We start from the raw sequence: 22,626 nt of genomic DNA, 5'->3' as shown, positions 1-22,626 counted from the left end.
GAGGTTGTAAAACTCAGGATACATGGTGAGGGTGTGTCACATGTGAGGCTATGATCAGTGATGTGCTATGACATAAAAGATGTTGAGAACTCCAAGCAAATAGTTTATAATGGCCAGAAAAGCAAACCCTAAATAGAGTCAGACAGGTGCCTTGGGAAACTTTTGCAAAAAGTTCAAAGAAAAAAAATTTTGACCCAGGGACTTGAGTCTCAGAAAGGGATTATGGCTAACAAAGAGAGATTTAAACACACACACACACACACACACACACAAACTGCTGAATAATTATGAAATAATTCTAATAAAATGGAAGAAAGCTTAGGAAAGCTGAATGGCTATTTAGTAATCTCAAATTTCAAATGATATATATAAAAGGTATAAAGAAGGAAGAGTGGCCAAGGATGAGCATAGAAATTAGCAAATTTATTATAAAAGTGTCATCAATTAAGTCCCCAAATAAATCAAGGCCAAAAAAATGGTAAATTTGACCAGAAGGAACTATAAGCCTTGTTCTTTTTTAGTCAAAAATAACAAGGAAATAATAAGTCTACTGCTTAGAGATGATAACAGAAGGTATATCAGAGAAGTAGCAGAATCATTTAACTCCTGTTTTTCCTTCTCTCTTTCCCATCCCTTTCTTTCCCTCTTTCCTTCCCTTTTCTAGATGGGTTTTTAAGCTGAATATGGAGAACAAATTATGAGAAGTGGGAATTTCAGCCCAAGATAGATAAGGGATTAGTAAACTAACTCCAAGGTATTTAAAATGAGACCAGATATATTAGGTACCAGGGTGGTAACAGAATTTTCAGCCATAATCTCAGAGCTACTGTTTTTGAAAAGTATTTGAAAAGTCATGACGAATAGGAGAAATACTGCAAGACCACAGATGGGTAAGTTTCATCTTTATTTTTAAAGAGGGGACTAGGGTGGATTCTGGAAATTATAGACAACTTGATTCATGTTTACAGATTTGACAATAGGTTGTTAAAAGGCTTGTTTTTGAGCATGCAGAAATGAATGTTATGGTCATTGGGAGCCAATAAATGTCAACCTAGGAAAAGGTTTGATAAACTAAAATGGTTTATTTTTAGGTTACTAAGCTGATAGATAAAGGACTGCTTGAAAATCAAATAGCAGCTAGTTACTGGTGTTTGTTTTGACTTGTTGGAGTAATATAGGTTGCCTCCTCTCAATAATGTCTAGAAATGGCTTTATATATTATGAAAAATTCTCTAGTAGAATGCCCTTACCCTATTCAATTCAGTATTTTTATACGTGACTGGATGAACATAGGCTTCTCGACTCTGCAGAGGACATGAAAATAAACAGGGTATCTTATTTTGGTGCTTCTCAAACTTTTCCTTGGACTATTCCTAATTGAAGGGGAAAGTAAAACTGTATGGCTGGAGAGACCAGGGCAATTGTCCTAAGTGTCTGGCAGAAGAGGGATATTTCTGTGAATTATTCTGTCTTAATTAAAAACCATGTGAGTTTGCATTCTATGGCATAATTTTTTAAAATATAAAATAACTCTCCCTCTCTCATTTCTTTAGCGAAAATTGACATTTCTGTGCCTTTGAACATCTTGGTACAGAGTACCCCAGAGATACTCTCCTTATCTTCACCCAAGTCAGTTATAAAAACCAGATAGAATAGGGTAAAGGACATATTTGAGGATATTTGAATTTGCATATAAGAACTGAATTATATTTTAAAAAATAGGGTAAAGGACAGAGACTTGTGGCTTTCTATTAGAGACTATTTCATGCAGTATGAAACCATCAGTGAACATATTTATATGATAGGTGAAGGAACCAAATCTTGAAAATTATCTTAATAAGATGGCATATTAAAGCTAACAGGGATAAATGAAGATTTTGTGTTTGGATTAGAATAAATATGGGCTTTCAAGTAAAAAAAAAATCTGTGACTTTAGTTGATTACAATCATTCTATGAACCAATAGCGTTATGTACAGTAATTGCTAAAAATGTCAGTGTTAAGTTACTTCAATATAAGTAATAGATCAAGGAAGGTAAGAGTTCTGCTGTATTCTACATTAACAGACCATTTCTACAGGATCAGGTTTAATTTCGGATGCCAAATTTAAATAATTATGGACCTTGATAACAACTATGGATATGGATATCCATAGGAAGGTACCTAAGATCACCAAGCATCTGGAAATTTTATCATGCGAGAAAGCGTTAAGGACTGGAGCAGGCTGTGGGGAGACCAGACTAGCTTAGTGCAGCACAAGGCACTAACTCTTTCCCTGGAGCACTATGCTTAGGAGCGGCTGCTTAGGTTGTTAAAATGGAGGCTACTGGGTTCTACAGGTAGAAATTCAAATTCAGCAGCCTGGGGCCTTGGAAACCGCAATTTGACACTCAACCCAGGGGAATGATGCAGGTGATGTAATGACTTTGAGAAACACTGTTCTATGCAATGGATACAGAAGCAATACTGCAATTACAAAGAAGCAGAATGGCTCCACATTAAAAACAAACAACTTCTTTTTTTGCCAACAACCAGAGTTAGAAAACAGTGGAGTAAGACATGTTATTATAATATTACTCAGGATGTTCATGGATATTCCAGAAGTCAGGAATGATGCAAAGACACAGTGAAGGACATTGTGGACTAAAAGTTCAATCATTTGGACTATAGCAGAAAGAAATGAAAATTAATAAAATTGTATCTTTTGGTTTCAGTGGAAAGAGAATGCTAACATTTGTATTAAGTAGCCTCTTTTTGTTTAATTATAATAAAATTGGTTTTGTATGTAAACATATGAGTCTTGATTTGTTTAAATAGTGGAAAAATTAGGCTATAAACTATTGGATAAGTTTGTGTTGTCCTCTTTTTATACAATTAATTTCAACTAAGTGGTTGAATGAGGGAGTCATTATAATTTTTCTTCTCCTTGCTATAGGGTATAACACTGATGACTCATTCCTTAACTATTCAGGGGAAAAAAAACCCCAATGTTTTTTATGTATTATTTTGATATAATTTATATACACAGTTAAGTCCTTACAGAAAAGTAGCAATTTTCCTATCATTGCCATTATTTTAAAATACCATTTATTAAGTGTGCTAGTTGTTTTTAAGGAATTTCCCCAGTGTTTAACATCGTGACAGTAGTAAGGAGTTAAATTCTTGAAGTATTGTAGTTACATAGGTTTCCATTGATGCTGAATTCCTTATCATATTCTCTGTGGTTCCTAGGAGCAAAGAAATAAGGGTAAGAGTACAGAAGAATTTTGAGAGAAAACATCTCAAAAAAGCAAGATAGCAAGTCTGGAGGATAATGGTGGCCACCTGTATCCTATTATCTTCATGCATTCGTCCCTTCCCAAAGAACCTATTAGTTTAACAAAAAAATTTTAAAAACCACACATGACCACATTTTTAGCATTCATAGGAGATAGAGAATACCATGAACCTCACATTGCTTGTAAGAGAAATAAACATCAAATTCCAACAGATGTCTTGCCATTGCTGCAAGCCTGGGGGTATGGAGAGTAAGAGAAGGAAGGCTTAAGAAAGAAAGAGGAGAGCTGAGAATACATGTGAAGCCGAGACAAAAATCACACCCAGAAAATAAAAGACAAACTAGTGCCAATATACTGACCTGAGGTTTGGGACTTGGTAGTTCATAGCTACAGGGAAGGGCCTTGAAAGTGAGTGGGACCAGAATTGGAAGCTTTGGAAAAGCATTGCTTCTAAGGGAGAAGGAGTCAGAAAAGTGTGGTACCCTTCAAAGATATGGCAATAAGAGAAAGGAAAGAAGCAAGAAGGGGGAAATTAAGGCAAATGCACTAACGTTCATCATTTAATACATTTAATTGTAGAACAAAGACTGAGACAAGAGTGGGTATATGGGTGGAAGGATAGTATGTGAGCATTGTACGTACTGACAGTAGAAAGAATGCAACTAAAAAATGAGAGGAGAAGGAAGAGAAAAATAGAGTAGAAAAGATAATTGCCTGCTGTATAAGTAATGTGGGAGTGAAAGGATACCATTTAAGAATTATAGACCAGATAGTAAAATGTTAAGTAGGAAGAAAAAGATTTAAAGGCATTTTGAAAGACCCTTTAAAACAAAAACAAAATGCATGCCTTCCTTAAAAACCAAGGGAAATTAAAAAAAAAAAAAAAAAAAGGAAGCAAGCCACCAAATACAGAAAGATTAAAACTATTACTCTTTAAAGACAAAGAAAAACATCCTCAGGGCCTCCAGGCAAAAAGATCAAATTAGTTATAAGGTTAAGGAAATCAGGCTGCCATCAGACTTCTAAAAAGCCACATAAAAAACAAGGTACAGCAGAGGTGCATTTTCAGAAAATTCAGGGAAAGAAGATGCAAGCCAAAAGTTTTCTATACATTTATGCTGCCTTTTGAGGCTATAAGAGATAAAAAGCTATTTTCTCTTTTTCCTAAGAGGTGTAAACTTAGTGGCTTGAAATGTAGTGGTTTAAAACATTATATTTTGCACATGATTTTGTGGGTGAGGAATTTGGAAAGAGTTTATTTCTGATTCTATGGTGTCAGCTGGGATGACTTGGTTGGAGGATACACTTCCAGGATGACTTCTCTACCCACATATCCAGTGCCTTGGCAGGAACTGGGACATGGAAGGCTGGGTTTAACTGCATTCCCTTCCCTTCTCTGTAGTTTCAAGGCTCTGCACATGGTCTCTCTAGTTGAATCGTCAGACTCCTATGTGGTGGTACAGGGATTCAAGAGACCAAAGCAGTAACTGACAGTCCTCATAAGATACATCCAGAGCAACATAGTCTGTTGATCTAAGTAGTAATAGTCCAGTCCAGAATCAAGGAGGAAGGTAAATAGACCACGCGTCTCAATGGAAGTATGTAAAAAATGTATGGCCATCATCAATCCACCAAGTAGAACCTCCCACTAAGAAATTTTAAAAAGATCTTTCATTAGTTAACGCTTGTGTGAAAGCTAAAATCTAAGCATAAATTTCAGAATTTCTGAAAAATAGTGATACTTTTAAAATCTATAAAAATTAATGAGATACTTTTATTTTTATTTATTTATTTATTTATTTTGCGATATGTGGGCCTCTCACTGTTGTGGCCTCTCCCGTTGCGGAGCACAGGCTCCAGATGCGCAGGCTCAACGGCCATGGCTCATGGACCCAGCCGCTCCACGGCATGTGGGATCTTCCCGGACCGGGGCACAAACCTGTGTCCCTTGCATCGGCAGGTGGACTCTCAACCACTGCACCACCAGGGAAGCCCAATGAGATACTTTTAAAGTAGCGATCAGCAGAAAATTCATAGTGGCAAGTACATAAAAATGAAAGTGAATAGAAAGAAAAATAAGTGAATTAAATATCTAAATAAAAAAATAAACCTAGAAAAAGAACAAGAAAGTACATAAAAAGAAGCCTCAAGGAAGTAAATAATGAAGGTAGAGTTAGACATTAATGAGGCAGAAAATAGAAAAACAGGAGATTAAATCAAAATCCTGGTTTTTTTGTTTTGTTTTGTTTTGTTTTGTTTTGTTTTGCAGTACGCGGGCCTCTCACTGTTGTGGCCTCTCCCGTTGCAGAGCACAGGCTCTGGACGTGCAGGCTCAGCAGCCATGGCTCACGGGCCCAGCTGCTCCGTGGCACGTGGGATCTTCCCGGACCGGGGCACAAACCCATGTCCCCTGCATCGGCAGGTGGACCCTCAACCACTGCGTCACCAGGGAAGCCCAAAATCCTGTTTTTTTAATCAACAAAAGAGATGAACCACTAACTAATTTTAAAAAGGGAAAAGGCACAAATATACAGCATGAAACGACAAGAGAGAAATAACTATTTCTCACAGAAAATTTTAAAAAGCCATGAAGGACTACTTTGCATAACTGTATGTGTGTGAAGAAATTAGAAAACCTAGATGAAATGCATAGGAAAATACAATTTACCACAATGGGCCCAAGTATTGCTAGAAACATAAGCAGTGCAGTTATAACAGAATTAAAGGAAGTTATTAAGAAACTATCCTGCGAAAGTCATTAGGCTCAGATGATATAGGGGAATCCTGCAAAAGAGACCAGATAGTCTTAGTGCTACTTAAATTGCTCCAGAGAAAATGAAGGAAAACTTCCAAATTCTTCTTACAAAGGGAGTATAACACTAATTTCTAAATATGATATAGTTTAAAATGGAGAAAATTCCAGATAAATATCATTTATGAATATTGATGCAAAAAATCCAAAATAAAATTTTAGTTAACAGACTTCAATACCACATTAAGAAAACATCATGACCGGGCTTCCCTGGTGGCACAGTGGTTGAGAGTCCGCCTGCTGATGCAGGGAACACGGGTTCGTGCCCCGGTCCGGGAAGAACCCACATGCCACGGAGCGGCTGGGCCCGTGAGCCATGGCTGCTGAGCCTGCGCGTCTGGAGCCTGCGCTCCGCAACGGAAGAGGTCACAACAGTGAGAGACCTGTGCAAAAAAACCCAAAAAAGGGAGGTATTAACCAACTCAATTAGACAAGAGAAAACAAAGGTATAAAAACTGGAACAGAAAAATAATTAAAACTAACTCTGTTTGAGGGTGACATAATAGTAATGCTAGAAAACCTGGAGAATTAGTGATAAAAACAACTCAATAAAAGAAATCTGCAAGGTGGCAAGGTTAATAAAATTAACACACCAAACTTAATAACTTTCATATAAGCAAATAATAACTACTAGAAGATATTTTGGAAAAGAAAACCCTGTTTACAATAGCAAGAAATCGAAAATACTTAGAAATAAATGAAATGTGAAATATTTAAAATCTATATAAGGGAAAAATCACTCCTGAAAAATATAAAACTAAATTCAAACAGAAAGTCTTTAATCTTGATTAGATGTTTCCAACATCATCAAAATATAATTTCTCTCAAAGTTAATTTATAAATTTAATATCCCAATAAAGACTAGCAGATACAAACTACTATATAAAAAATAGATAAACAACAAGGTCCTACTGTATAGCACTGGGAATTATATTCAATATCCTATAGTAAACCATAATGGAAAAGAATATAAATAAGTATAATTGAATCACTTTGCTATCTACCTGAAACTAACACAATGTTGTAAATCAACTATACTTCAATTTAAAAAAAAAATCCCAATAAAAATGCCAGTAAACTCTTTTTTATTTTTTCTGGAGCTAGACACCTAGTTAGAAAGAAAGGGAAATAATAAAACATACATACATATATCTGCTTACTCTTGCAAAAGGAAACATAGGAAGGTTTAACCAGAAAGCAGTGAAATAGATTGCCTAAAGGGGTGTGGAGGTGGAAGGCAAGAGGGAAGAAGAGATTAATGTGGAGAAAATAGGGGAAAGAGGACACTTCTCTGAGTAAGCCTTTTTTTTAAAAAAATTAATTAATTTATTTATTTATTATTTATTTATGGCTGCATTGGATCTTCGTTGCTGCGCGTGGGCTTTCTTTTTAGTTGCTGTGAGCGGGGGCTACTCTGTTGCAGCGCACGGGCTTCTCACTGCGGTGGCTTCTTCTGTTGCAGAGCATGGGCTGTAGATGCATGGGCTTCAGTAGTTGTGGCTCGCGGGCTCAGTAGTGGTGGCTCGTGGGCTCTAGAGCACAGGCTCAGTAGTTGTGGCTCACGGGCTTAGTTGCTTTGCGGCACGTGGGATCTTCCCAGACAAGGGCTCAAACCGGTGTCCCCTGCATTGCTCGGCGGATTCTCAACCACTGAGCCACCAGTGATGCCCGACTATGCCTTTTTGTATAGTTTTTTTTTTTTTCCTTTTGGAAGCATATTAATGTTCTGCATATTCAAAAATTAAAATGAAAACCTCAAGTATGGGAAAATAAAACTAAATGTAAGCAAAAACAAATCCCAACCATTTCTAATATATAACCTATCCACACTGAAGGGGAGAAGGAAGAAGTAATCCAAATAATTTGTTCTTGTTTTTAATTAAAATTTTTATTTTGAGATCATTGTAGATTTACATGCAGTTGTAATTGGGGAAGGGTGGGGATATCTCATTACAGCCCAGCAAGGGTGAAAGTCTAGGATCCCCAGTTGGCTTTTGCTGGCATGGGGTGGGGTTGGGACCCAGGTTTTTCTGTGATATTTGGTTAGAGTAGAGCAGTTAGTTATTGTCCAAAAGATTTCCGTCTTGCTAGGCTACGATTTGGCTAGAGAGAACAGGCTTTTGTTGTTTTGTGTTTATCTATGCCTATTGAAATATCTGGATTGCTAGCTCCTTCAGTTCCAAGTGTGGGATACAGGAAGCAAAAAGAAAACCCAGGGAATTCACCATCACATCGTTCCTCAGATGTTGAGGTCCCTGGCTGGTCTGCCTTCTCTCCACCTTTCAGTCTTCTTATGTTTGTTTTATATATAAAGTCCAGGGTTATTAGTTGTACTGAACAGAAGAAATAAAGAAAAGTATGTTTATCCTATCTTACTAGAAGTGGAAGTTTTCCTCAAATATCTTTTGAATACAGTCCTTTACTATATACTCTCAGTCTAGGGGGAGAAATTAACCCACAAATGAAGCTTGAACTCCTTTTTTTTTTTTCTAGATTTGTTTTTTGTAGTATTATAGGTGTAGCAATTCTAAAATTATTTCTTATGCATTGTAGGAATAAATAAATGAGTGAATGGATTGATATTCTTGGAAACCAGGATTTTTACTGTGCAGGAAGATACAAATATGGGATAGGGAAAGGCAAGGAAAAAACTTTGTGGGGTAGATTGGAATTTGGAATTGAAGGTATGAACTATTTCATATCTGTCTATCTGTCTGTCCATCTGTCTATCTATCTTTATCATCTATCTATGTACATATGTTCTTCCTCTCTTAGCTCTACCTTTTGAACAGCTAGAAGCAATTACACTCCAATAGTAATGAGCACACCTAGCACCCAAATCTTACCTTCTAAATACCATGCCACACTAAGAGGAACCCAAGTTTCCTTGGGGAAATAGCTGATTTCAAGACTGTGATAGGGAAGGTAATATTTTCTTGTGCCAGAATATAAGGAAGTGCTCAAAAAAAAAAAAATGATAGGGCAATGAATCCAGCTTGAAGGTTCTCCTTCTGGCTCAATCTGGGAAAATTTAAACAAAAATAAAGACAGTAATAGTTTATAACTCACTGAGTAAAATAGAAATCCATGAGTCATTACTGATAATATATAGTAGATGGTAGGTAGGTAGGTAAGTAGGTAGATAGATATATAGATAGATAGGTAGACAGACAGGTAGACAGACAGATATGAAATGAAAGCCCTTCCTTATAGCAGAAAGCTGATTGATAAATCAAGAGTCACCATTTTGTAATCCTTAAAGATTGGTTTGGGTGAGAATTATCAATAAATGATAAATCCAGGTAAAAAACTTGAGAAGGATCAGGATATTTGCATGGTCTCTAAATGTCTCCCCACAGATTGCTCACTGCTGCAATGGGAAACAATGGTTACTGTACCGTGGATGAGCAGAACAATCCTTTGACTGGATAGCAAAATGAACATCACTGATGGGAGACAAGAGACATAACCTGCCTCAATATGTCATTTCCTGAGAAGGACACAATATCCCTTACTTAGTGTTCTGGCTGGGGATACAATAGAATGAATCTAATCATGAGAAAACAGCAGATAAACCCAAACTGAGGAACATTCTCAAAACTAACTGGCCTGTATTCTTTAAACGTATGTCATTAAAGATAGAGTAAGAATTGTTCCAGATTAAATGAGAACAAAGACTAAATAACAACTAAATGCAATATGTTATCCTGGACTGGATCCTGGACTCTGAAGAGAAAAAAAGTATAAAGGATATTATTGAGATAATTGATGAAATTGGGATAAGGATGATTGATAAGGTAAAAGTATAATATTAAATTCTTTGAGTTTAATAGCTGTACTGAGATTATATAAGAGAATAAAGTCAATATTTGTGTTCTTAGAAGATGCATATATACTACTGAAGAGTAAAGAGGTGTGATGTATTATGATACATGCAGCCCAAACTTCAATATGTACTTGGAGAGAACAAGAGATTGGTAATGCAAATGTGACAAAATGTCAGCAAGTGGTGAATGTGGATAAAGCACATTTTGGAGTTTATTTGCAACCTTTTTGTGAGTTTGACATTGTTTCAAAGTAAAAAAAAGAAAAAAAATACAGGCCAGTAGATCAAAGATTAGAATGAAGGTAGGAAATAGAAACCCAACTAAAGACCCACCTCTGAATTACAGATAGAAATCTGTTATGAAACTATTTTTTTCAGCTTGACAGAGTTTATGATTATCATCCTTTTTCATATGTCCAACCTGCATTGGAAAAAACACCAGAACTTCAATGAACATAAGTGATTAGATCAGGTTCCTCAGCTTGTTAGGGAAAGACTAAATTTTAATTTAAGGAGAAGTAGTGAAAATTGAAAATTGACTCTGATGGGACTTCCATGGTGGTCCAGTGGGTGAGACTCCTCCGTGCTCCCAATGCAGGGGGCCCGGGTTCGATCCCTGGATGGGGAACTAGAGCCCTCAAGTATGCTGCAACTAAGAAGCCCTCATGCCGCAACTAAAAGATCCTGCATACCGCAATGAAGATCCTGTGTGCCACAACTAAGACCCAGCGAGCCAAAATAAATAAATATTTTTTAAAAAGAAAATTGTCTCTGATATTAATGCAATTAAGATGCATCTCTAGACAGAATCGAACGGTTCATGTGTATTATTAGAATATGACTGCTTTGGGCAGGCATTTTTGGTATTTGTTTAAACATGATCTTTGCCATATGTCCAAACACACCATATCTATAGCCAGGGTCCAAACACAGCAGCTGATTCTCTTTCTTCTGGACAAATGGAGTAGTTTCCTTATCCCAGGGAAATACAAACTCAACATTCATCGAATTCTCTTTCCTTAGTAGTCCTTCACCTCCCTCCCCACACACCCCTGCCAATCCTGATATCATTTTACCCTTAGCAGAATCTTATTTCACTTTAGCAATTTGCACATTTGTAAAATTGGACACCTAGGGTTTTAGTTTTCAAAGCATTGCTCAAGGGGTGTATCCCAGCTTCTTGGCTTCTTTAAACACGCGGGTGCATCTGTGTGTTTGTGCTTATGTGCGCGCATGACAATCTACTCCTGGCTAAACTGGCCTTCTGGTACTGTCTTGGAATTCAAATAAAGTTCTTGATGTATGGCTACAAGTTTCTTCACTGTGGTCATGTTTTAGGAGCCAGACTCTGAGAAGGAAACAACTATGTCAGTCCATTTTCCAGGTGTTTAATACGTGTTATGATGATCAAGGAAATTCTTCTGGAGAATAGTTTTATGATTTTGATATCCACTAATATATTTAATAAGTGTGAGCTAGATTATTATCTCTTTACTCAATGGCAGTAAACAAAATCCTTAGAAAGGATAATAAAATATGCACACGTAATAATGCTGAGGAGAGGAGGGGCGTGATGTATGCAACCTATTCTTCAATATGTGTTTCAGGGGAGCAAGAAATTAATGATGCTCATACAACAAAATGTTAACAACTGGTGAATCTGGATAAAGGATATTTTGGAGTTATTTTCCCACCAAGAGAATCAAGGTCTCCTTACAGTCCTGTAAGTGGTCAAATATTTTCTTTATTATTTCAATTTGAATTAATTTTTTCCTTGCTGAGATTGAACACCTGCTTTTATATTTTGGTTGTTTATGTTTCTTTTGTGAATAGCTTATTTTTGGACTTTTCACATTTTTCTAATGTGGACTGGTGGTCTTTGCCTTTTTAATTTGTAAGAATATTTAAATATTAAGGATATTAATTGTATCTCTGCTACATATACCACAAATATTCTTCCCTTGCTTTTTATATGTATTTTAGCTTTATTTATGGTGGTTTTCATAGAGAGTTTTGTTGTATAGTTAAATCAGTCATGTTCACACTTACATATTGCTTAAAAAGGCCCTCCCATCCCCAAATTGCATATATATTCTCCAAATGTTCTCATGCACTTATTACAATTGTATTTTACTTTGAAGTTTTTAACTTATATGCAATTTTAATGTATGTATGATGTGAAGTGGAGAGCAGATATGATACAAACTATCAATGAGTTAAAATTAACTTAGTTTTGAAAATTTTAAGAATATTTCTTGAAACTTTACAATAAGAGATCAGATTATATATATATTTGAAATATATTTATAATAAAAATTAGGAAAAAAGAATATAATTGGAAAACAAAAAATACACTTTGTTTCTAGCTACCTCTAATCTACACTGGGGGACAAGTGTACCAGAGATGTTTTGCCATTGAGGTGAAAGACATTCTATACATTCTAAGCACTATTGGAGGTGGGAGGCGGGGGGCGTGTGATGCTTTTTCCCTAGAGCAGAGTTCCCAACCTTGAATGCACATTGGAATCACCTGCTTTTAAATGCACTGATACCAGACCCCAGAGATTTTGATTTCCCTGGTCTGGGCCTACATATTTGGGATTTTAAAAGCTCCCCAGGTGATTACACAATGCACAGCTGAGGTTAGAGCTTTTTTTTTTTTTTTTTTGCGGTACGCGGGCCTCTCGCTGTTGTGGCCTCTCGCGTTGCACAGGCTCCGGACGCGCAGTCTCAGCAGCCATGGCTCACGGGCCCAGCCACTCCGCGGGATGTGGGATCTTCCCGGACCGGGGCACGAACCGGCGTTCCCTAAATCGGCAGGCGGACTCTCAACCACTGCGCCACCACGGAAGCCCGGTTAGAGCTTCTTAATGATGCCTAACTGATATTATTTGCTAAAAGGTTAGCCATGATTCAAGTAAAGTTATGTCTCTAAAGTTTAGTTCTAAAGGCTTCATGTATCTGGGCTATAATCAGTTCAGATTATACAATCAGTTTAGATTACAGCCCAGAGGAATCACTAGGACTTGGCATTGGGTTGGATACAATCTTCATTTCCTTCTAGGTGCATCACGTAGACAATGGATTTTAGAAATCTGAAAAAGTGATGTGCTAAAAAGTTTTCAGAATAATTTCCCACAAGAGAGGGAATTTACTTCAGAAATTATCAATTTACCTTAGAAGTGTAACTATAGAAGCTTACCTTAGAAGTATAACTTGTTACTACGATTTCGTTGCAGATTCAAAATCAGAGATATTTGTGAGAGCTTTGTAAAGCAAAACTTTGGCACAAATGTGTTCATTAAAAAATATTTATTTATTTGGTTGCACTGGGTGTTGGTTGGGCATTAGTTATGGCAGGTGGGCTCCTTAGTTGTGGCAGGTGGGCCTTTAGTTGTGGCATTCATGTAGGATCTAGTTCCCTGACCAGGGATCGAACCCCGGCCCCCTGCATTGGGAGCTTGGAGTCTTATCCACTGTGCCACCAGGGAAGTCGCAGATGTGGTCATTTTTCATTTTCCTTTTTATAAAGTAATATGCTAATTGTGGATTTTAGAGTGATTTTTATTTTCTGTATTTGTAAGTAATGTTTTTACAATGAATACATACTACTTTTATCATCAGAAAACATACGTTATTTTTAAAATAAAATTTACATTTATATCATATGATTACGACTCTGTAAAAAAATATTCAGAAAGAATGCATTTGTTATATAAGTTGTTGTCTTATATAAGATGGTTGTATGGTTATATGATGGTTGGGACTTTGGGCAATTAATTTCTTCCCTCTTGCTGTTTTTTTCTATTTTCCAAGTTTTCTACAATAATCATGTATTACTTCTATAAAGGAAAAATAATATATATTTAAACTAATTAAAAATTCATAATAGGCTCATATAAATCAGCCAAATATTCTTAATAACTTTCATTTTGTAAAAGCAATACAGCCATTTAAGTAGCATTCTTTGAAAAAGGATTTTATTTTAAACAGTTTATTCGATTTAAATTCTTTTTCTTCTTAATAATGGTTTCTCAAGGGGGGAGAATGTACTTTTCCATCTTGATATTTTTGTGCAAGGAGGTATTTTGGTGAGCTCTTTTGTTGTTGTTGTTGTTTTCTTTGTATTTTTTTCTCTCCCCCCTTCTTCAAGCCTTTTCTTCAAAGGAAGAGGAGCTGCTAACATGACTGGTGAAAGTCAGGCATCAGTTGGTCCTGGACCCAGACAGCAGCCTTATAAACCTGAGCACCTCCAACCCCCAGCCCAGCACACCTCGTGGATTGGTCGGGACCAGATGTCTTACATGGTGTCTGGTCTCATGTGATGCTCAGACCCAGGCTGGGACAGAAGACAGGTCTCCTTGTCTGCTCTGTGGGTGCCTGGCTGGCTGCTGAGGTTGTGGTCTTCTGCAAGCTCAGTTTCTTTGTGGATCTAGTTCTTTGTCTGGGTGGCTCCCAAGGCTAGAAGGGAGGAAGCATAAAGCCTCTTTTTGGCTTGAGTGCAACTGGTGTTTGCTAATCTACCTTCACCAGGACATCATGTATGCTGAGATTTACCAAGCCTCCAATAATAAGGCTGTCACTGTGATCTCCATGTAGGTGTCAGGGGTTTGTGTTTATGAGCTACTGGAGCAAAATCTGGACGGAGAGTAGAAGATGGAGCAGAGAAGGGGTAAATATTGGTATTCCCAGCCTCTCATACATTCTTCTAGAAGCATTTCATGCAGTGATATCCAGCAGACACTTATGGGGTGCCCACTATGTGTAAAACTCTTTAGAGTTGACAAAGTCCTCAAAGAGCTCACAGTCTAAAGTTTGCATAAGTGCCTTTGGGGGTGAGCGTATGTATGTGTCTGTTGTTCACACCCACGCCCAACTAATTACAGTGCAATGTGGTAAATGCTGGAAGAGATATTAGCAAAGGGCAATGAGAACAGAGAAGAGGAATTTGATTCCATTCCTTAGCTGATGTCAGACTTCCACTTTCAGTATGAGATTTAAGAACTGTGCTTGGCAGCGTCTTATAGAAGAAGTACCCAACAACGTCTCAAGAGATTTGGGTCTCAGCCTGTTCTACCACTATCTAGCTGGGACACCTTTTTTTTTCTATTGGCCTCATTTTCCTTATTTTGGTAACAGAGGATGTTGGAGTTGGCTCTCCACGATCCTTATGAAATGCTGTGATTTCTTCCTTTCAGGGGATGAACAATGGTAGTAACTGGTAGTCCCTTACGCTGCCAATCACAGCACATACTATCTTTGAGCCAAAAGACACCTTAGAAGTCGTCTGGTACAACTCTCTTAATTTACAGAGAAGGAAGCTAGTACCCAGAAGGATAAGCATTTTATCCAAGGTCAGAGCCACTATTGGTACCCAGGTTTCCTCACTTTCATGCAGGTGAATTACCCGAAGCCAGATATTAAACTAGGAGAACAGAATTTGGTTAAGACTTGCTGGACTAAATGTCCGATAGAATTTGACTCAGCATAATCAGCATAAAACAAATGCATGCAACCCAAGGGGATTTCAGGTGAGATACATTCCCTTAAGCAATCAACTGGATGTTCTTGACTCAAGGTAGTAAATGTGATTGGGGAAATAGCTGTGAATACCATTCTTTCTGTGCCCCAGAAATATCACCCTCCTCTGGAATGCGATTAACTGGGTGTTCAGTAACATTAAAAAAGCATGAAATAGATTGCTAGGTGCTGAACGTTTTCCTTTATTCATTTTAGAATAAGTAGCATGTTTACAGGAAACTAAGTAAAAGGCCTATTATTGACTTTTGGTGAGCTCCGTGCTCTCAGACTCTTGATTTGTTTATTGTTTTTATCAGTAACTTCCAGGTGAATGTTAGGTACAGAGTCAATAAGTGTGAATTGCTCCAAGCTGTGTAGCATGCTGGAAAAATAGGAACAGAGCCATCAAATGAAGTTCTGCTTTTAAATGGATTAATTCTACCAAAGATCAACTTGTTCAAATAATAAGTGAATCCAGGCACTAAAGTCACCCCTATGCCCTCCGACTTTGCTCTCTGTCAGCCTCCTCCTTGTCACCATCCAAGAACAGCATGGACAGCTGTGATAGAAAACAGGGTGTGTCTCTGGCTATGGGACTCAGATGCCACACGCTAGATTCTCTCTCTCATCGTGGCATTTAAGGTTGAGATCCACACGCTGGCTTTTCTCCCTGGGCAGCTGGGAGGTTGCGCGGGGTCACAGGGCTTCTCACATGGGTGCATTGCTCCCCCTTCCCATTGGCCTCATTTCCTTCTAGGGTAGAAGTGATACATCTCCACTCCCCTTAATTGTTCCTCAGAATTTTCCAAGTGATCAGGCAGGTTTTTACCTTAGATTGATGCTATATTTTGGGAATGACTTCCATGAGGGAAAGCCAAAACTATCAGGCCCATGGAAGATTTTGCTATTATTGGGTTTTTGGAACCTATTTGCCTATGAGTAGATTTTTGAGGCTCTCAAAAAAAGACACACAGAGCAAGATGTTTTCCTATTCTTTTTACTTTTAACCTGCTAGTCATCTATTTCTTCACTTGACAAAGATATACCGAGTGCCTGCTCTGTGCCGGGCACTATCTCTGTATTGACAAGATGTATGGCTGGTCATATGACTGGTAGGAGACTTGGAGTAGCTCCCTCTGAGGAGCTACCAGTCATATGACTGGTAGGAGACTTGGAGTAGCTCCCTCTGAGATAACTTTAAATAAAAATAAGTCAGTCACCAAGCAGTAATAATTTTAGAATCATAATTTTAGAATCATAAAAGGAAATGGGAAATTTATAATATCCAGATACTATTCCTAGTTCAAGCTTTCTTAGTTATGTGATCATGACTTAATTAATGTCACTGATGTTTTCTTCAGAGTAAAGGAGTCCATTGTCTTAGGAAGTAGAACCTGATTCCTGTATTACTGCAAGAACAACTCAAACTACACCAATCCCTTCAGATAAATGCCAAGCCCATTATAAATATATTGCAAATCCAGAAGACCCTATACACTTTTATACATGAATTATCATTGATCCATTAAGAATGATTCCTAAATTTTGATTTGATTCTATGCTTTTGGTACTCCTCTCAGTAAATGTGGGAAATAAAAAACTGTGCTCTTCCCCACAAATGAAAAAAATCTTCAATTTACAGCCCACAGCCCTGCCTTTGTCCTTTAATCCCTAGGCCAAAATAATCCATATTTGACTACCCTCCTGTGGGCTATGCTTCTTATTCTAAGTATTTATGTTTTTCTCAAAGAAGGGTGAATCATGAGGCCAGCGGTCCTCACTGAAGACTCAGATGTGGGTAAAGATTACTGTATATGTAATACTTGCTACACATGAAACATGCCACATGGAAACTTGTTTTAAAAATTCATAACCACATTACATTATTACTTTAACATTTATTTGAAGAAAAGAGAATCATTTAACACTATTAAACAGACAAGCTTGATAGGAAGTAATGAAATGTCTCATCTTGAAGAAACACAGTGGAGGGCCAGCTCCAAATATCCTTAGAAGGAATCTTGAAGGAAATGCTTTAGTAAATCTGTACATCTACATCAAAAAATAGACTGAAGGGGCTTCCCTGGTGGCGCAGTGGTTGAGAGTCCGCCTGCCGATGTAGGGGACGCGGGTTTGTGCCCCGGTCCGGGAGGATCCCACATGCCGCAAAGCGGCTGGGCCCGTGCGCCATGGCCGTTGAGCCTGCGCGTCCGGGGCCTGTGCTACGCAACGGGAGAGGCCGCAACAGTGAGAGGCCCGCGTACCGCAAAAAAAAAAGACTGAAGGAAAACTAGGTTAGTAAGGTAGAAATATAAACATCATATAAAACAGTACTGATGAAGCTCACGTTTCTACCCACATATGCCTGTTTCGATAATTTTGTCAAGTAAACATCTAGTTTATTAAAAATTGTCAGAGAAAAACTGTAGCATTGAGGCTTTGTGTTTCTCTTCCAAAGCTGGAAATATATAATATGATGGATTGAAATTAATTTTCTAACAATGGGCAATATGGAGATTTGAAATTTTACACTAAGCATCCTTTGGAGAATTACTATATCTTAATTTAATCTCAATTTTTAAACAGAGCGTATGTTTTGGACTCCCAAACATTCTTGACATGAACTACCAAGACTAGATATATGATCCTTACCTAAGAAGTGTTGAATTCCAGATGGAATTTGGAGTAGTTTAAGTGTGGCGCCGCTGGAGGGAGGGAAACATTCTAAGGGAATTGCATTCTAAGTGTGGTTTTCCTTTTAATAAACAAGGCGGTCAGAAGGAGAGCACTGTCAGAGGCTGCAGACCTGAGGGCAGGATTTTTAGGTTATAAAAGAACTGAACATAATGCTCTTCATCTGAAATCAGTGGATGTTTTACTTAAGTCGCCTTTAAAATTACAGCTTTAAACAACACAGTCTTAACTTTAAGATTATGGGGGGTTCCACCCGCGTAATGTCACTGCCTATTCAAATAAACTCTTCAATTTTTCTGTGTTTCTTACCTGTTATACAAAATAATAAATACTGTAATTGTACGATAGATCAGAGTTTGTCTTTTTTCTATTAATTTTGTGGTAAACACTTCCCTTTTAATGACTATATCACATTCTCGTAATAATTTCTTAACTATTTCTGTTGTAAATGAAAACTTTCTAATTTTTGCTATCATGACTAACAATACCTATTTGTATGATTATAACTTCTTTTTTTTTTTAGTGGAGAGATTATTCCTTCAGAGAGAAATTGCCAGGAGTGAGATTACATGGTCAACGCCTATGAATATTTTTACAGCTCTGAAATGTTTTGCCAGATGGCTTGCCAGCAAGGTTGCACCAAATGCGAGGCGGCTCCTAAAGGTCAGACTTATTTTACTACCAGATCAACATATGTGTAATATTAAACTGACCATTTACCAACTGGGGGGAAACTAAGCATATCATTTCTCAACATAACCAAGAGTATAATCTAGGAATCATGCCAAAGTCTGTCATACTGTGAATGGGCTAGGTTATTAAAAACTTCAGTTCTGTTCATTTTGGTCATAACTGTAGAGTAGATCCCCTGCTGGAAGTTACATTTTGGACAAGCTGTGCCCTAAGACCCAGGTGTGATGATCTCAATTCTTCTTTTTGCCTTAGCACACATGGGAGAACTGAGGCTGTAACGTTTACTTGTATATACACATGGTAATCGCCTTCGTTTGAGGGAATGAAGAATGAAGATTATAGCTGGTTCTCAAACTCTGTGGAAACAACATAAATTTCCTTTGAATAAAAAAGACAGTGAGATTCTGATGTATAGTTTTAAAATACTGCACATAAGAGGTTTCATCTCCACAATGTCAGAGTTGCATAATTTTGTTATTCTTGGTTTAGCAGATACATTTCATGAAAGGGTTAAAATGAACACATGAATGCACCCAGGGAAACTGGAGCCACAGGTGACCTATGAGAGAATGGGTCCTTTCCTTGACATAGATTTAATTCAGGTGAGCTGTCACAGGATCCAAGATTCAGTGTTTTCATTGCCCCAGCTAATTTAATTGGCTAAATTCCTTCCTCTCTTCTTTCTCCAATGTACTTAAAGTCTTTGTGTAGAAACTGGAATAACACCACCTTATTGGTTATTCCACAAACGAGATACTCACTTGCATTCATTCTTGGGGTTGTTTTCTTATAATCACATTTCACTTCCCTGTCTTGAACACTGCTTCAAACTTCGGTGAAAATCCGGACATCTATTTATTTAATTTAATGGCTGCCTCTTTTTCTTATTTCTTTTTCTTATTATCTCCAGGAACAACTTTATGGATCACTGAAAAAGGCTACTTCATTTTCCAAACAACACAAATTATGGCAGCAGCCAGAGTGACTTCATTGGGTAGAATTTTAAACATGAGGAGACACCAAGGAAGTTGACAAAAAGAGAACAGAAGGTGGCTGTGGTAACCCATATTTTCCTGTTGATGCCCTGGTATCAGGAGCTGGCATGGGGGATGGGCACACATCTTCACATTATTAGTGAAAAGAAAGAGGCCCTAGAGAGTAGTGGTTTAGGCACATACTCTAGAGTCAGACAGACATGGTGTTTGTGTCCATCTCCATCACTTAATAGCTCTGACACATTGGACAAGATCCTTAACTTCTCTAACCTCATAGTTACCTTCCATAAAATGGAGTTAATGTCTACTTTGCATAAGGACTAAATGGAAGCTTTTCTTCTTCATCTTATTCCTGATGATGGCTCCTGACTGATGGCAAGTAAAGATAGCTGATGTTTGAGAAAAAAAAAACACATGACTTCGTATTATATTTTTAAGTTTACATCTGGTATTGTAAGCAAAACATTAGGCTTTAGGCTCAATGAAAAAAACACTCATATAGGAAATGTTTAGCAAGGTTGCAGGATACAAATTCCATATATAAAACTCAATTTTATCTCTATAAAAGAGCAATGAACAGCTAGAAAATAAAATCAGAGGACTATTCACTTGTAAGAGCATTCAAAAAACGTAAAATACAAATAAATTTAACAAAAGATGTGTAAAGCTCTACACTGAGAAGTCAAAAACATTGATGAGAGAAATTAAAGAAGACCTAAATAAATGGAGAAATATAGAATATTTGAGATTCAGAGGCTTAATATTGTAAAAATGTCAGTTCTTCCCCAATTTAACTATATATTCAGTGAATATATATGTGGAGAAAAATAAACTTCAACTCCAACCTTGTATAATATACAAATATTAATAAAGATGAATCACACACCCCAACATAAAAGCTTAAACTCTAAAAGTGCCTAGAAAAAAATAAGAGAATATATTGAAAGCTTGGAGTGGGCAATAATTTATTAGAGATAACACAGACAACAATATAACTGTAAAGGAAAAAAATGATAAATCGGACTTCATCAAAGCTAAAATTTTTTGCTCATCAAAAGATATTGTTAAGAAAATGAATAGATAAGACATAGACTGGGAGAAAATATTTGTAATACATAGATCTGATGTACATATTTACAGAGAGCAGATTTGTATCCAGAATATATGCAAAGAACTTCTACAAATCAATAAAAATATTTAAAACGCAATAAAGAAATGGGCAAAAGATGTGAATAGACATCTCACAAAAGAAGGTACATGAATGATCAATTAACATCTGAAAAGATGGTCAACACCAGTATCAGGGAAAGGCAAATTAAAATTGCAATGTGGTATTATGTTACACCTACTAAAATGTTTAAAATTAAAAAGACTGCCAATACCAAATGTAGGTGAGGACGTGGAACAACTGGAACTCACACGCATTGCTTGTGAGAATAGAAACTGGAGCAGCCACTTTGGAAAAATATTTGGCCGCTTCTTATGAAGTTAAACATATACCTACCCTATGAACCAGTAATTAGGTATTAAATGAAAAGAAATGAAAACGTTCATTGAGCCAAACCTGGAAACAATCCAAATGTCCATCAACAGGCAAATGGATAAACAAATTTTGATCTATTCATACAAAAGAATACTTCCCAGAGATAAAAAAGAATGAAGTACCGATACACACAACAACATGGATAAATAGCAGAAGCATTATGGTGAACAAAAGAAGTCAGTCACAAAAGCAAACCTACTGTATGACTGCATTTCTATAAAGTTCAAGAACAGACAAAACTAACCTATGATGATAGAAATCAGAACAATGGTTGCCTGTGGATGTGGGTGGGGTTGACTGGAGGGAGCACAGGGAAATTTCAGCAGTAATGGAAACATTTTGTCTTGGTTGAGGTGTTGGCTTAATGTATATCTACATTTACCAAAATTCATCAGATTTTATACTTAAAATCTGTTCACTTTGTATAAATTTTACTTTAATAAAATAAAACGTGAATGCATCTCAACTGGAAGTCAGGCTGGGAAACCAAATGAAAGCAACTTAATTTATTATGTTTGTCTGGTATTTGAAACTTTAAAAATATATAATTTACTCAAATATTTTCTCTCCACCATCTATTTTATACATATTTCCAATTTTAAGTTGTAAACCGTGATTATTTTCACACAATTTCTGTCTGAACGTAGAGGAATGGAGAGAAGATACTACTTCACAGTTTAATAAATACAATAAAAGCAAAGGAAGAGCTGAAAATATGGTTTGCATTTTCATTAGTTTCCAGCAAGTAGTTTTAATTATATGAAATTATATATAACTTATAGCATCTGTAGTACTCTTGTCAAGCCTTCAAATGTTCTATACTTAATGGAACTATGCTTTCTATAGATTTAGCAGAATTGAAGGTCAGGGGAAAGATTGTACAGTCGACCCTCCATATCTCTGGCTTCCACATCTGCATATTCAACCAACCGTTCATGGAAAATTTTTGGAAAAAAATTCCAGAAAGTTCCAAAAAGCCAAACTTGAACTTGCCACGTGATGGCAGCTATTTACATAGCATTTACATTGCATTAAGTATTATAAGTAATCTAGATATGGTTTAAAGTATAGGAGAGGATGTGTGTACGTCATATGCAAATATGAAGCCATTTTATATAAGGGGCTGGAACATCCTTGGATTTTGGTATCTGAGGGGGTCCTGGAACCAGTCCCTTGCAGATACCAAGGGACAACAGATGATAGAAAACTCAGAGTTCTTTCCATTAACTTTTGATATTTTTAGAAGTTAAAATACCTGACGGAACA

At 37.0% G+C, this 22,626-nt stretch overlaps 1 long non-coding RNA gene across 1 annotated transcript; it reads left to right on the top strand.

The window, feature by feature from the left end:
* The first annotated feature begins 277 nt into the window (after positions 1 to 277).
* Positions 278 to 19,425, top strand: LOC116754288. The gene is made up of 4 exons (XR_004350032.1): positions 278 to 890; positions 11,523 to 11,638; positions 18,653 to 18,792; positions 19,315 to 19,425. It is a non-coding gene; the product is annotated as an uncharacterized LOC116754288 (long non-coding RNA).
* The last annotated feature ends 3,201 nt before the right edge of the window (positions 19,426 to 22,626 follow it).

This window comes from Phocoena sinus, chromosome 5, assembly GCF_008692025.1.
Source record: "Phocoena sinus isolate mPhoSin1 chromosome 5, mPhoSin1.pri, whole genome shotgun sequence".
Lineage (NCBI taxonomy): Eukaryota > Metazoa > Chordata > Mammalia > Artiodactyla > Phocoenidae > Phocoena > Phocoena sinus.
This window is presented reverse-complemented; position numbering and strand designations above follow the sequence as displayed.